Consider the following 16,783-nt stretch of genomic DNA (forward strand, 5'->3'; position numbering starts at 1 on the left):
AGCCAGGATCAACTCTGTGAGGGCAAGTTAACACTGATCTGCTTTATTCTGTTTTCCTAAAATGAAGCCAGCTCTGCACCGCCGGAGGCCCCAGCCTTGCAAATGAAGGAGCCTGGTGGTTCCACTCCCAAAACTTGTACAAGGTCTTGGCAGAGACTCCTCTGTACAGGCCACCTCAGAGGATGCACACAAAAGGGAAGAAGGGAAAAGATGTAAAGAAAGACAGCATCAAGATACAGAGAAGACTCAAAACAACAAAGAAGCCCCGGGTATGTGAGCAGTTCCCTCTACCGAATACATAAAACATGGACAGAGGCAGCAGCCCAAACCACAGGAAAACCCTCGCTTTGACACACCAATTTCTCCACATGCAGTTTGATCACCTGTGCCTCCCTGAACCACGTTGCTTCTGCCCTTGTACACTGCAAGGGCTCTGCACGCTACGTGGTCGGGCAGCTCCTTCTCACAGGGGCCCGGGATCCAGAAGTGGGAAGATGGACAAAAGGTCAATAGCAGGAAAGCAGTGAAAACAAGAGAGGCAGCCTATCCCAACCTCAGAGGGAATGAGCGGTGGAGTCAGAAACAGAGCTTAGCCTGGCCCCGTCCACCCAGCAGCACCTCCAGCACGAGCACAACTAGCTTTTGTGCAAATGCTGAGACATGGAGCACCTTCCAAGTAAATATTCCTTAAGGGAAAAAAAAAAAAAAAAGATGTATCAAGTAAGACTTTTGGGACAACTGCATTTCCAGGTTCATGGGCTTTCGCCTATTTTTAGTAAGTTGTCTTAGCAGATGCCAAAATAATATCTCTCCCCCTCTGTATGCACACAGCTGGACATGAATCTTCGCAGCCTGACAGGCAGCATCTGCATCCAACTTCACAAATGTGAATTAAAATAGGAAGTCTCAAGAGGAAGCCTGCTCTCTGAAAATCCAAACACAAGTATAGTTAATATGGTCCCAATGCTGAGCGTATGGCCCATAGGAAGAAGGGACTCAGAAATGTAGTTAGAAAGTTCCTTTCTCATCACCAGCAGTATTTCCCCCATCCTTTATTCCTAAGCAGCATGCATAAACAAAATCAACATGTGCAATTCAAACGCTGTATAACAGAATCACTCCTTTTCTCCAATACAGGTGCCATTAGTGCACAGCATCAGAGCTAAGAATTGGTGTTTCGCTCAGAACATGCTTCTCCTTGGCCATCCCAGCTCTGCAGAAAGGCTGCAAGTCTGTTTACATCCACAACATCAACACGATCTCCGCTGAGGCAGGAGAGGCAGACGGACCGTGTGGGCACTGCTTTCTCTCCCTTGCTGACCTGCAGTTTGAAACTCCCAGGTGACTTCAACTCTCCTCGCTCCCAACCCTCCTTGCTCCCAACCCTGTGAGAAGCAGGTGGCATTGCAAACCCTCCAGAGCATGACAGTGCCCTGACTGTTCAAACCCGGAGTAAACTGGACTGTAAAATTACACCGGTCCATCTCTTGCCTCCACTGCTCTTTGACACCAGCACACCTCCCAGAGCACGTGCATTTTTGTGTGCTTTTTGTTCTTCATGAGGCCTAAAAGCCTCACTGGCAGAATTCTGCCCACTCCAAAGACACAAGCCTGAAAAGCTCAGTGCCCCCGGGAGCTGACTCTGATTCCATCCAGGGAAAATCACTCTGGCCTTCAAGACTGTCCTTAATGCCATCACTTCTGAGAAGGCCCCACACCTTCACCCCACAGTGCTGGGAAAAGGGGACGAGGGCCAGAGCCAGCCCCAGCAGAACATTTTCCCACTGCTATGAGAAGTGCCAAGCTCCTCGTTGACAATCTGGCCACCAACCAACCTCCAGCATTCCCTGATCCCCACCAGAGGCTCTGCAGCAAGAATGAGGCTGTCTCCCACCCACCCAAAGGCTGCCCCAACCAGACTGTTTTCTCCTGGTTTCCACATCCCTGCCACACGCTCCATCACTGTGCAGCACAAGGAGGAAGCAGGCATGCTGGAACAGCACACAAAATCCCATCATGTAAGATAACCAGCTCCAGTTTGGCCCACGTTGGCAGGTCAGGCAAACTGACCTGTCCCTCCCCCATAGGGAGGAGCACATGGGTCGACCACCACAGATTCACCCTGAGCAGGTCTATGTTTTGTTCAGCAATTTTACTTCATCTCTGGCACCCCTCTGCCTCGCTATACCCACAGTTCTTTCCCACAAATCTGCCTCATTTCTCACAAACGCCTACACAGTGAGACTGGTGTACTGGCTTGTCTCAAAACTTCGTCAAGCCTCATCCAGGCGCAGCCAACTTTTTGAGAGGGATTCACTCTCATTCTTTGTAGTCTTAAAGCTATGCAGCATGTCGAGCCTGTGCTGTAACCTCCTGTTTATCGCGGAATGAATAACAGTTTAATTTGGATTAATTTCATGTATGGCTTCTATCAGGCCCTGGAGAACCTTTGGCTGCCCTTGCACTTCTGTATAAACATCAACCAGATCCAGGCATAAGGCTCTAGATACGGGAGGCAAAATCTCTGCCTCAAAGCTTTGCAGCACAAGCTAGACCAGAAGGATTAAAGAAAGGACACTGCATAAATTACAGTGCTTTGGATTTCCTTGCATGCCCATGGGGACATGCACTTAGAGGACAGACCCTGCGGTGGGTGGCAGTACACATAAGGAGCACATCCTCCAGCGGGACCCATGGAGACACCTGAGGGTCACACACACTTCGGCTGCCGAGGACGCTTCCTCTCCACCGCTCTCAGGAATGGCCAACAGGACATGGTACGTTGGGTATGGCCAGGCAGAGGCACAGCAACATAGGCTTGCAAGACAAACAGCTGCCACACCAGGGATGGCCAGCCAGCTGAGCACACCCGATCCAAAAGCTCACAGCCTGGAAGGGTTTTTTCAGTTGGTTTTATGTCAAGCGACAGTAGTTTGGACTGTGCTGTTGTATCCTCGGCCCTGTGAATCCCAGCTCCTCAAGCCAGCAAGGTCGCCTGCTCTGTGGCAGCTGGCTTCAGGGGAGCTCTCACCACCCAACAAGCCCACCAGCCCAGCCCATCCTGCACCTCCTGGGGGGCCTGTTTCCTTGCCCCTTGCTACCAGGCCCGAAGACTTCAGCAGCAGAGACCCCACCACCTCCTCCATGCAGGTGGGCAGTACCAGATGTCCTCCTGCCTTCACCGACCATCTCCCTAACAACACACTCAGATAATGGGGACAACAGCAAAGGCATCTCCAACTTGGGCCATTAACAGATCTCCACCCCCATTAACCTCTTTCTTTGCAGAAAAACATGCAAAGTCAGATAATGCGAGGCTGAGGTCTCACTAGTAGCAAGAGCAGGACTGCCATTGCCTCTAGCAGGTATTTCATCCACTGTGCTGTGTTTTCTCATCCTGCTTTGAGCAATTAACATCTTATCCACAAACAGCCCAAAGTCTTAGGATGAAAAGAGATAGCAAACCCAATGAGGCTTGGACAAAAGGTGGTGGGATCCCATTTCTTCCTTTTAACACAGAAAAACAGAAACAGCCCCCCTGTTTCGCTCCTAAATGCAACCTCTGCAGGACCTACATGAACACAGCTGGATCTAAGGAAGGGAAATGTTGTTACTCACCACATGCAACAATAAAGCTAGGCGCTAATTATCACTGCCACAGAAAAATGATATAGCATATTTAGTAAAAAGACAAGTTAGCTGCAATATCAGAGCCAAATTCCAATTTAGCATCAGCAGTCCAGCTGCATACACTGTCCTAAGTGACCAGGCAGCTGATCTTTAACTATTGCCAGATGTATGTAATTTCCCTGCTCCTTTAGCCCCTCCCCTCCAAAAGAAGCACTGCCACACAACAGTATACCAAGGCAAGTCCCTACAGAAACATCATCTTGTTCCAACTACTTCTGCATTTACAGATGCCTGACAGTAAGTTTAGCCTTGCTTAAACGTGGCAGACCTAACTCTGCAGCCTGTTATTTTTATGTCATGCCCTGGAGTGAGTGGAGCAGCGTACGGCACAGATGCACACCAAGCACGACCTCACATATGTTTTGACAACTGCATTTTTCATACCAGCGCTGGGTTTCACTAGGAGCAAAGTGACTTTTCAGGACAGCACAGGACAGTATGTCAAACAGTCTCTCTTCATGGAAACACAACAGGCTCAGACATTTGTTGTGAGAAACTCAAACACACACCAGCCACAATTCTTGCTCATCATATGTCCATGGTATTTTCACTGATGAATGAATAAATAATCATTTACATCAAAGGCAGCATTTCCAGTTGGAAGTTATTTACTTTCACCTCAATCACAGCAGCTCTGGCAAGCTAACTCAAGATACAGATGATGTACAAACCAAGCAGCAAGCGCTCACACGCTGGGAACTGTTCAAACAGGAATAATTAAATCTTTTTGTAGTCTCACCCTGGCTAATTTGCCACAAGCTGTCTCTTTTGAGATGCTACATGAAACACGAGAAAAAAACCAGGCTGGATTAATCTGCTATGTCTACAATCAGTTCATCTACTGAGAGTTCAGGTCAGTCAGTTTTCTACATGAAACAAATTAATTTTTTCAGCTTCACAGGGTTAAAGGAAGAAAATTTTATTGCAATAACCAAAGATTTCTCACTGGAAAAGTGTGCAGTGATTATTTAACTAATGCAAATGATATTCAGTCCCCATGCAAGGAATGTGTGGTACAACTGCAGGGCACTCTCTTCCACTGGCATTTTGCAAGTACTTTTTAGGTAGCTATGGAGACGTTACAGCTTTTTTCATTTTGCTGTCATAACTAGACAGCTATTGACTTCTTCGTAAAATTCCTTGAAAGAATGGGGAAGGAAGGGGGAGTTTTAATTACCACAAGGTCTGAAAGCAAGAAGGTGAAGAAAACAGAAACAGATTTCAGATGGAGATGGTAGCATGGAGGCTCCTTGCAGGAGGTAGCCTTGAACTCCAGGTCCTGCTTTAGTACTTCTGCAAAAATGGAGGTAAACATACACCACTATATAGCTTTTAGGCAACAGAGGGAAAGCCTCCCAACAAGGTCTAAAATGAAAAGCACGTCTAGCTACCACTGCCATCACCCTGCACAAAAGGAGACACTGTCTGAGGGCATGCTGTGGTCTTGCTCTGACACAAAGCTCTCTGAAGGTGGGACTCCATCCTTGCAATCATCATGATGTTCCCCTCTCTCCCCAAGCAGTTTATGTGGAAGCCTCATCCCCAGCAGGCCTTGCAGATGATGAGTGCCTCCTCTCCACCCTCCCCAGGCATTACAACCTGGCGACAGAAGACTAGTCGAACAATCCTGTGCTTCACCCTCTTTTTGACAGCAACTCAAGGGCTTGCCGTAAGCCAAGCAAACGCTGGTCCTCAGCACTTGATGCTACCATAGAATCATAGAATAGTTTGGGTTGGAAGGGACCTTCAGAGGTCATCTAGTCCAACCCCCTGCCATGTTGCCCAAAGGATCCCAAGAGAAACACCATTCACCATATTGACATCTTTTTGATCAAACGCCTCTGTGTATGTGGATTTAAGACTGCACATCATGGCAAGTGAGTCTGAAACCCAAGATACCGACTTGGAAAACACTGTGTCACACAGATAAGGACATGCAAACAACTACGATTTAGGTCCTCTTCAGAAACTCTCTCAGTAATGAGAACAACAGATCAGGCTCGTAACAGATTTTTCCTTTTGGATAAAACAGAAAGGAAAGCCTGTTCGACAAAATTTTTTTTTTTAAATTCACCTTAGACCCAGTCATAACAATGGAGCCAGAACCTGCAGAATTATCTCTATCACCAAGCTGCAGGAAGTTTACCAGCACCACCCTCAAAACAAATCACAATCTTCTCATCAGCACGTTGCATTTAAAACTCCACGGCTGTTCACCAAAAGGACGTTCTCAAGCAATACCACAAATGGTGGGAGAGAAAGCAAGACACTCCTGCTGCAGAAGTGTCTGCACCTACGACAGATTTGTTATCGCTCCTTTCACGTAACACACATACATCTATGCAACCGCATCACCAATACTGCTTTGTTAATTCCTGTGAAGGCTTGAAAATGGGGAAGAATTAATCATCCCTTAAGCTCCCCAAAGGCTGGCTGAGGAGTGTCATCACTGCCCTCAGGGCATACGGGTGCCACCAGCCGCTGTGGGTGGAACTGCCTGGTCTAGACAGCACACAGACACTTTCACCGCTCTGGCACACGTTCACAGAGCCCTGGTCAAAACTTTGTCACCTATTTCTGCAGCTGGTGCTACCAGCCAGCAAGGCCACCCAGCCCCAGTGCCCACCAGCACAGGGCTGCATGGGGAGTGGGGCAAATCGGCCATAGGGCCAACAGCACAGGGCAGCCCCGGGACTCACCCCATCCCACGTCTGGCTGCTCCCAGATATTTCTGCCACCCCAACGCCACCAGCAGCATCACAAATCCAGCTTCACATGCACCCACCAGGTGCCAGAGGCACCCCATGCGATGGCAACATCCCTGTGCCGTGGGGCACAGCCCGGCCTCGGCCGCTGCTGCCAGGGCACTGGGGCAGGAGGGGGGCACATCTGCATCCCCAGCCCAGCAGCAGTCCTCCCGCTCACTCAGAGAGAAGAGCCATGCTGCACACACCTCCACCAAAACAGGCTCCAGCCCTGCCTAGCAAGGGCAGTGGGAAAAGACAGATGCTCCCTCATGGTGCCCAAATTCCTGGTGGTGCTTCATGCCCTGAGAAAGCCCCTGAAAATGCATCTTTGTGCCAGCACCATCATAAGTTGCAGTGGACAAGCCCTGCATTACACAGGAGGTTCAACACCAGCTGGAGAATGAATGAGGAAACCTCTGAGAGGATACTTCTGGTTAGGACCTGTTAATTACATGTTTCACATCCAAGGGAAGGTACAGACCAAGGTAAACCACTATATGGTCCTCTTGGGGGTGGGGAAAAATACACACCAAAACCAAAACACAAACAAGCCCACTAAATACAGAAAAAAATCCCAGCCTAAGACAAAACATTCTTCTTTATTGAAATATGAAAAATGGGTCCTTAGAACTAAATTAAGCTTAGCCAAGAAAAATAAATATACATTTCTGAACCTTTCCCTGACGTTTCATTCACAAATAAAACAAATTAAAAGTGCTGTCACAAGTTAAATGAACTTCAAGCAAGTGGGCGAAAAAAGAAATGCTGAAGGTTTTAATATTCAACTGACAAGCCTTTTCAGGTCTGCTCTGAATCAAAAAACAACCTCCCAGAGATTTAAATTAAGAGGAGAGAAATAGTCTCCTTTGCTAATCCTGTTTTGGAATCAGGACAGCAGATACTACCATAAAGGTGGCACCTCAGCCCACGAGGAGGTATCTAGCTACCATCTGCCTTTTCTGGAGATTAGCTGCTCAACACACCCACCTCTTCTTGAGGACCTTTGCTCCACTGTATCTACAGCTGTGGGCAGGCATTGGGAACATTGAGTGTGCCTTGGCTGCTCCAACATGTCCTTATACCCCTCCCTCTATGTAAGCCACTAAACCGCTGAAATTGTCTATAATGCACACCCTGTTCCAGGAGAACAGCTATTTGCGCTCAGATCTTGAGAGGAGCCACTGAGAACAGCTGCTTCAGCCTCCCACTGCCACGTGAAGGTCCCCCCTTGCAGCACAGAGCGGTCCCCAGGAGGCAGGTTACACAAATCACTTGTCAGCTATGTTTGGAGCACCTCGCATTTTCAGGGCACCAGCATTTTGGGGACAATGAAATGTCTGTCTGGTTCTTAGAAAAGGAGCTCAGTGTCCCACCCCTCCCATTTAACAGAAGTCTGTCAGAGGTGCTTCCATCACAAAAAGGCCCCAGCTGAGCAGCACAGGGATCACAGCCACCAGACCACCACCTGCCGCTGTGAAGTGTGTTTTCCAGCTTGGACATTTGGATAGGGAAACCAAAGCAGGTCCCAGCACCAGGAACACTCTGTGGTCCCAAACAGCCAGAGCCACCTGGATGCCCCAACTTTTGGCTCCCTCCACATACAGCAGACCACTCTGGGGCAGCGCACTCCCCACCGGCCCTACTCCCAGTGCTCCTCCGGGATGGACAAAGATGAACCCACCGCTACATTTGAGCACAGGTTTAGAAACCTAAACCAGTGTGGTTGAGGAGACGCTTTGAATCCACAAGAAAACCTTCCAAAATGTGGCAAAATAATACAATCACACAGCTGATGTCTACGAATACTCATTCATGCTCAAGCTGGAGATCCCAACAGGTTATATGCTCCCTCTCCTTGCCAATACCTTGTCCCTGCAAGACTTCTTCCATACAAGTAGACTACCTGATCCAAACATAAGGGAAAACAGATTCTGGCAGTCTCCATATGGCAAAACTGATTTTTTACAAACCCATGCTGGCTGTTCCCTTTTTAGCTGTACAGAACCCAAGACCAGAAGTGTGACAACCACGTGGGATAATAACTGTTCTCAGAAACACAGCAACAGCTCAGCGCTTTTTTACAATTAAGATACTTTTCTTCACCTGCTCTTCAAGGCAGACATTAATTATCAGCATTACACTCTGCAGAACCTTAATCTGATCCTACAGACACCTTCACCTCCCAATCTCATGACTTTTGAAAACATGGAGACCAGCTTCCAAGGGGCCTGAGTGTTCTTTTCCCCACCGCTTACACTGTCTGTGATCTGGGCTACTTTAAATAGCTTATCTCCTTCAATAGTGCTTCCACCTTTCCTGTGTTTTGCAGAGCTCGTATTTCTGTCTAAACTTCATATACGTCTACAGCTAGTGAATACACATACTTTATAGAGAAAATATCAAGTCAAGACTTCAGTAAAACACCCACCTAGACTTTCTGGATTTCATTGGATCTTTTGAATGGACTTGAAGTTCTCTGCTCAGATCAAGATGCCACACTGCAGGAAGATGCTCTGCAGCACAGGACACTCTAAGCACACTCAGCAAACCCAGCACATCCTCAAAGTATCTGATGTATTCCAAGAACCTCAGATGAAGCTCTCTGCATGTAGTAACCACGCTGCTCCTGCCCTCTATCCGAGGGGTCCCTGGGACAGCAGGTAGCCAGCAGTAAACCACAGGCCACAAAAACAACCGTGATGAACAGCACACAGCCTGCAAGCTGTGGCTTGGTCACTCCTTTAAGCACAAGTATGATCATAAACCTTAACTGTACCTTAGTGATGCAGACAGAGAAACCAGCTCTGACACTCTTCAAATTCTGCATTGAGGGGCACAAGCCAAAAAAACAGCCTCCAAGTCACTCACCGAACCACTCTTCTTTACAGCAAGGAAAGAAGAGAGCTGGGCCTGTTCAGCCTAGAGAAAAGAAGGCTGAGAGCGGATCTCATCAATGTTTATAAATATCTCAGTGATGGGTGTCAAGAGGATGGGACCAGACTCTTTTCAGCAGTGCCCAATGATAGGATGAGGGGCAACGGGCACAGACTGAAGCACAGGAGGTTCCTTCTGGATATGAAGAGAAACTTCTTTACTCTGAGGGTGCCAGAGCACTGGAACAGGCTGCCCAGAGAGGATGTGGAGTCTCCTTCTCTGGAGACATTCTAAACCCATCCGGACACATTTCTGTGCGATCTGCTCTAGGTGAACCTGCTTTAGCAGGTGGGTTGGACTAGATCTCCAGAGGTCCCTTCCAACCCCAACCATTCTGAGATTCTGTTTGGGAAATGCATGTGTGTTCTTGTTTCTGTTATTCATAAAGGAGCACTAAAGGGGAAATATTTGAATATGAGGCAGTTGGGCATTGTTTGTTTGGCTATTTGCTTGGTTTTGTGGTACTAAAGCTATTTTCCTGTTACCAACTAAAAATCACATACATTGCATCTCCCCTCACAATCACTGCAGTGTCCATGAAATATCTGGGGTTATGTTCCACATTAATATATATAATATACCCTATACTTTCTCCCTAGATTTTTGGTTTGGAATTGATCAGTCAGAGAAAAGGCACACAAGACCAAATCATTTCCTCTTATTTTGCCACATCTGTTACACAGCAAGAAAATAAAGTTGCTCTCCCAAACTTAGGACACCGGGAGACCCGAGAACCCTTTATTTTAAAATGGTCGATTCATGCTAGTGGTCATCAGATCTTTTAATCTGACACATAATTAGACAGCTGTCTTCAACAGTGCAAAGTATCTCCAGTTTGTTGTTCAGATGCTGCAATAGCCAGCTCAAGTCTCAGCCTTAAACTCTCCACTAACATTTATTAAAAAAGGCTAGAAAGAAAGATGCAGGTACAAATCAGCTTTTGGATGAGTGTACTTGAATCCTTTTGTTCACAGGCAGCATTCAATGGGATTTTATTAATGCAAGAGTTACAACACTGTACCTACTGGAAGCATGATTAGCATCAAGATGTATGCAAATACCTGCTTTAAGTCACACTTTTTGTCATTTTTATCTTACCTCAAACACCACAAGCCAGAGGCTTCTTGAACGTGTCACAGAACCAGGACCAGAGGCCAATCTGCACTGCTGTAGAGCAGCAGAAGGGAAAGCAAGCATCCTTACCTTAACACAGACTGGGACACTGGTTTGCAGCCCAGAGCAGGACAGGAGATCTAATCTCTCTGCCTAAGTATTCTCATGTGATATGGGGGAACCGGGCTTTTGCATCTCCCTGGGGTTTTAACAAGATTCATACTTGCACCATGTTTTTGAAGAAAGAGAAGAACGACTCTGGTCTTCACCAGGGGTCATTCCTCATGGTCCTGAGACAACATGCAGAAGATGCAACATGCAAGGACGAGAGTGAGATTTAACAGCATTATCCCCCAGACAGCACCTCTAATAAAGAGTGGGCACCCTGATGAAGCATTAGCTCTATCAGCCCGATGAGGCCAAGCACTCTACAGCAAGAGAGAACAGGACTCCCACCCAGGGGACTTGTTGGCTTTGCAAGGCTGTACTGCACAGCCTAAGCCCTGCCCAAGTCTTCCACCTGCCTCCCCAATTGATGATGAAGATGGCCCAGGCAGGGGTTAGGAGAAGAAAGGCTATAGTTAGGACTGGCTGCAAGACCTGTGTCTAAATACATTTCCACCGAGGAAAGAAATCAGCTCTTCCACATAATTGGTTTATCTTGGCCTTTTGACAGAAACAGAAGCCTGGCCATTGGAGAAAGGACAAAGCTTTAACCCACCACACTTTCCTCATGTACAGCAGAAATCACAGAGGAACAATGTCCTCTGGAAGCTAAAGGATATCAGCAAGGGCAATACGCATTATGGGCAAGCAAATGTGGATCCAGTGTGATGACTGAATTATTAATGGAAAATTCCAACTTTTAAGCAGAAATAAAGTACTATCTTGGCAGCAAACACCATTAGAAAAATAGACGGTCACTGTCCTCAGTCTGAGCTGAACCAACACGCAAGTCAATTTGTGAGAGAGGTGGGAAAAACTGGATGCATCATTCCCTGCATCTCAGGTATTTTTACAGCTGAGCACCCTTGCTAGGGCACTCAGAACAAGGAAAGAACAGCAAAGCAAAGACCCCAGCAGAAACCCACTGAGACAGATGTGATCATCTGTTAAAGTTGCCTGAAGTTAGAGACCCACAGCAGCTGCAGATAATAACCCCATGGCAAGAGAAACCCTCCAAAAGAAAGACCATGCTTTAATTCTGGACTGGATGCTGACTTTTCCAAACATCGGGCAGAAGATGCAATCTCTCAGGAATAAGACAGAGCCTCTCCTGTATTACGCAAAAATTAACACTTGCAAACCTGCCACCCTCAAAGAGTCATTTGAGCAGCAAACTTCATTCATGCCTGAAGCTGTCATTAAGTGGCCACCCTTTCTCCATTCGCAGATCACCTGTTCAGCAGTCAACTTTTCAGCACCAACAGTCACTTTCCTACCAAAACACAGGGAAGGCTGATGCCCTAGTCCCACCCGAACCAAAAAAAGTCAGCACAAATGCAAAGACTGACAAAGGAGGAGAACTCGGCATGGTACATCTGCTAAGGAGACACTGCAACACACCAGTTGGGCTGCAGGCACACAAACAAATTTGCAGAAGGGCAAGACAGGGTGGGAATTCATACTGGATGCTAAATAAATGTCTGGGTATGAACATCAGTGAACACAAGGCAATGTCATTTACCTCTCCTGGGCTGGATCCAAGAGCAAAGTCACTAAGGGGATCTCACAAATGGGGGAGTGGGGCCACTGTTCGGCCTAAGTACAGGAAAGTACTAAGTGGGGTTTTTTTATGGAGGTATTAAGTGGTTTTATGTATTCTTAACACACAGCTGTACGCACAAGCTCCACATAAGAAGAGTGAACACAACAAAACCCACCTGAACTTTCCAATAAACCTGTTCCTTGCATTTATAAATTTACAGATGTTGCTTGGCCAGACACAGGTCAGACCATAATTGTACAGCTTTAAAGAAGCAACACAACTTGAGTTTTGCTTTGAAGCCCAAAAATAACGAAGTCTGAGGAGAAGCTGTCTCAGGTATACCAAACTAACTTATGTATTGCTATTTACAAGCTGAGGTAGAAGTTACCAGCACCTTCTTAAGAGCGTGCAAATTCAGCAGTGGGATGGGGGCTTTACTAACCACCTCTAACACCACAGGAATTTCCACGATGCTCCATTACCTTCCTAAATCCTGCCTAATACTTAGGCTCTCACTTTTGCTGTTGAAAACTACTGCAAACCAGTGGACTCCCCAGTCACAGGCTTTTTGTGTGTGTGTGTGTGCTCCTCTTGCCCCACCCCAGGCATCAGGGATATATTTTTGGATCATCTGTACCGGATCTGTGATCTGGCCACCTCTCCATGCTCTCCCTGCCTTCACAGAAAACACATAATGCGAGGCACAACAAAGGAAATTAGTCAGTTATTCAAACAAGTTTACAACAACAGTATCTTGTCCTGAGTAAGCCAAAGGTAAATTTTGATGCAATCATACTGTCAAGAAAGCGCTTAAACTTTCTTTGGTTTTAAACCTCTTCAGGGAAAGGATTTTCTCTTCATTGAATCTGCTCCTTGAAGCAGCGTAAGGCAGAAATATCACAGAAACCCCATCTGGATGGACTTGGGAGACACAAAACCTCCTGAAGGATGCTGTTCCACGCACCTCATAACACCCAGCGCTTCCTGTTCTGGGGCCATCCACACCTGACCAGTGAGCAGGGACCAGACTGTCCTCATCACCAGGGAGCAATGGGACCAGACGGGCTGACAGTACCACCTGGGAACCTCAGCCTCCTGGGAATGGCTGTAATTTCAGGAATGTTAACAATTACCCTCACGTTGACACGGGTCACAAGCAAAGTCTCCCCATACACCCCCCCAGACATTTTCGTCAGGAGCCCATTCCTTCCTGCAACATGTTCTACACTGCACAGGCAACACAACCCAAAACAGAAACAGGATTTGGATCTAGGACGGGAAAAAACAAAGATGAAATTCACCACAGCTTTGTGTTCCATGTGACATCCCTGATTTCAAGGTGCTCCACCCTGTGCTCCAAGGACAAGCGGGAACATCACTCAGCAGTGATGATCTGCTGCAAACACACGCAGAGGACACATCACATCAACTTACACGTTCTTCAGCAGAACTCTTAAACCCAGAACCGATTCAGCAAATGGACGAAAACCCAGGGCAAAACTCACCAAACCTGAGGAAGCATCTGAATCCAGACCTATGCATTTGGACTTGGGCTCTTGCCATTATCTCATTTAAGAAAGTTACAGGGGTGCTGAATAATTACCAGTGCCTTGCTCAAAGGTGGTGTGCCTCAAAGCAGGAGCAATGCTGCTGAAGAGGGAACCTGCTCCTAAGGGCCTCACTCCACAGCCAGGCAATCGCATGGAGCTCCCGCTGTCGTTGGGGAAGACAGAAACATCAGCTTCATACTCCTGGCCCAAGAACACCAACCTTAACTTATGAGCAAATCTTAATTTACAAGCAACATGGCACACCACTGACAGTCAGTCTCACTGGCAAACCAAACAACTCCCTCTGCTTCTCAGAGCTGATCCATCTGATACAGCTTTTAAAGAAACTGTGTTAAATCTTATTGTCAAAACTCCCCTGGGACAGGTACTAAGATGAACTAGGGAGTACTCTGGCTCTTAATTTCTCATTGATGTGAAGAAGTTAAGAGGCTAAAATGCTTGCTGCATTTGGAACTGAGAGTTTAAGCAGATGTCAGTTTTTCTGGTTTCTGGGCTGCCTCTTGAGCCGATCCGCCGTGCCGCTTCACTGAGCATACCGGTTTTCCTGAAACCCGTGCTTGTGTTTTTCATTATAATCGAAAGTCACTTTTGTCCTTCGCAAAGTTAAATCCTCAATCTGTGGCTGCTACCTTTAATAGAAGCAATAAATCCAGAGCTGGCACGCTGAAATATCTTCCTCTCAGATATTCGATCATGTAAGCATGGAGAATATTCTCACTCTGTGACCCATTTATGCTGTTTACTTTTTCGGAACGCAGAGACGCTCATATTGCTCAATCGTTCTGCCATTGCAATACATACCAGAGCTTACACATTGCACTGTTGGTAGTATCTGTGCTTGGGCTGAAATAAGACGAGCCAGCAGCCTCTGAAGGCTCAGACACAGCCAAGCCCAAGCTCTAAACACTTAATCTGTGTTTTTGCACAAGATCAGCAGTGCTGCACTTCCACGAGAGAGCACACACATTGTTATACCACTGTGAAGCGCTTAACACCGTAGCTTACTTTTCCCCCCACAGAAATAACCACAAGTATAAAGCACCTTTTTACTATTACAGCTGTACCTCAGCCAAGGTGCAAGCTAGCACAGCTATTTCAGTTTTTAGAAGTCACAGACCTAAAAGAAACAGTCCTAGAAAAAAATAATTACAGGATGTAAGAACCCCTGGCCTTAAATCAAAACACGTTTGTTAGTTCAAGATAAAACTCACAACTGAAGTCCCACAGTGCTTGTGGCTGAAGTGTCCTCCTAAAGCCTGAAAAGATTAAACCGGTGCCTAACTCTCCTCGAAATCTCCACAAAAGATATGCCAGTTCCAGCATGTAAATAAGTTACAGAAGGTCAGTAGCTAATCACCGAGCCTCCCTCTGAAACCGCTCTCCTTCCCCCTTCCAGCTAGGATGCAGCAAAGGGAATACGGGAACACCAAAACGCAGCCTGAGGACAGAGGGCCGGCTGGTTTTGGCAGGGGGTAGGGGCGGCTGCATGGGAAGCCATCCCTCGCCGCACCCGGGCCACCAAAGCTGCCCGCTCCCCTCGGAGGACGCGCGGTGGGTGCCCGGCCCACGGCGCTGGGCTCATGGCGGGCTCCCAGCCCACGCGTGGGGACAGTGGCGGGAAGCGCGGCCCGCCGTGGGGGACACCCGCTGCCCCCAGGCGCGGCGGGCGGCCCGGGCCCATGGCGGCGGGGAGGCGCCCACCCCGCTGCGGCCCGCACGGCGCGGCGGGGGCCGTCGGGGCGCGCTGCCGCCCGCGCACGGCAGCCGCGGGGAAGGGCACGGCACGGCACGGCGCGGCGCGGGGCTCAGCCCGCCGGGACACAAAGTTGCCGCAGTCGGGCTCGGTTCGGTTTCGGGCAGCGGGGCCGACTCGCGGGGAGCTCACCGGCGCGCCCCTTACCTGCGCCCAAACCCCGGCGGGCCCTCCCAGGGCGGCCGCGCCTCTTGCCGGCTCCGGGCGCCCCCGCCGCCGTCCGGTCCGCGCCGCTCGGCTGCCCGCCCCGTCCCGGCCGGCCCCGCCTAGCGCTCCGCCCCGGACCGCCCTGCGCCCCCGCCTCGAACACAGCGGCCGGGACGCAGCGGGGCCGCGCCGGGCCGGGCCGCGCCGGTCGCTCGCCTCTCCCCCCGCCCCGGGGCTGGGACTCTCCGACGGGGCGGGCGGCAGTGCCTGGCCGGACCCGCACCCTGATTGGACCCGACTGCAGTCACTCGGCGCGGGCGGAGGGCGGGGCGGGCTCGGCGCCGCGGCCCGGGCCGGCGCCCCCCCCGGCCCCGACAGCCCTCAGCCCCGGCCCTGCCCTCCGCGGAGCACCCGGCCCACCCCGCCCGGCGGGAGTCTCCCGACGCTCCGCCCGCCGCCGGCCCCAGGGCCCGGTGAAAGGCAGGGCAGAGCGGGTCCGCGGGGCTCGCCGGCGTGGAGCGGGCGGCCATGAGCCCCCGAGTTGCCTGGGCTCCTTACGGGGAACAGCCTGGGGTGCCCCCGCGGGCTTCCTGCCTTCACGCCTCAGGATCGGGCCCTGGGCCACTAGGTGCACCCTCTGATGCTGGGCGAAAACAGCTTCTGTGATTCCCTCCGAAACTGCTCCTTGGAAAGGGAAGGAGGGCGGGCCACCGCTCCCCGAATATCAAGCCCGGTCCCGCAGCTGGAAGGAGACATCACACCCACCGCCGGGCACTGCGGCAACGTGGGCGGTGGGGATGGATGAACTCCATCCGCTGCCTCACATCCCACCCCGAAAACCAGCTGTGCCCCTCACGCACACAGCCAAACAGTTGGCAAGGCCTGTGGATATCGCTCCTTCGTGCAACTGCCGGACTGGAGACCTTGGCTTGGCGGCCGAGTGCGGGCAACTAACTCCTGATTTTGTTCTGAGCTGACCCAAAACTTTTTTGCATTCTCAGAGCCCTTTCCTGCCGTCCTCACCTCCAAAGGCTGGTTTAGGCAAAACGCTTAATGTTTTTATACGTGGAAAAAATGATTTGGTCGTACTTAGTTTCTGACCATAATTTCAAAAAAAAAA

At 49.3% G+C, this 16,783-nt stretch overlaps 1 protein-coding gene across 11 annotated transcripts in view; it reads right to left on the minus strand.

The window, feature by feature from the left end:
• PPFIBP1 (PPFIA binding protein 1) overlaps positions 1-15,904 on the minus strand; it is a 119,030-nt gene extending 103,126 nt beyond the window's left edge. For 5 of the 11 annotated variants that reach the window (XM_082063950.1, XM_082063953.1, XM_082063954.1 and 2 more), the window contains exon 1: positions 15,664-15,903. The gene's annotated coding sequence lies outside the window, so the exon portion shown is untranslated. Of the gene's footprint in view, positions 1-15,663 lie in introns of all 11 variants that reach the window. The other 6 variants (XM_082063947.1, XM_082063956.1, XM_082063955.1 and 3 more) reach the window with 2 other exon arrangements.
• Between the last annotated feature and the right edge of the window lie 879 nt (positions 15,905-16,783).

The sequence above is a fragment of the Streptopelia decaocto genome (assembly GCF_964273445.1).
Source record: "Streptopelia decaocto genome assembly, chromosome: 1".
NCBI classification, from domain to species: domain Eukaryota; kingdom Metazoa; phylum Chordata; class Aves; order Columbiformes; family Columbidae; genus Streptopelia; species Streptopelia decaocto.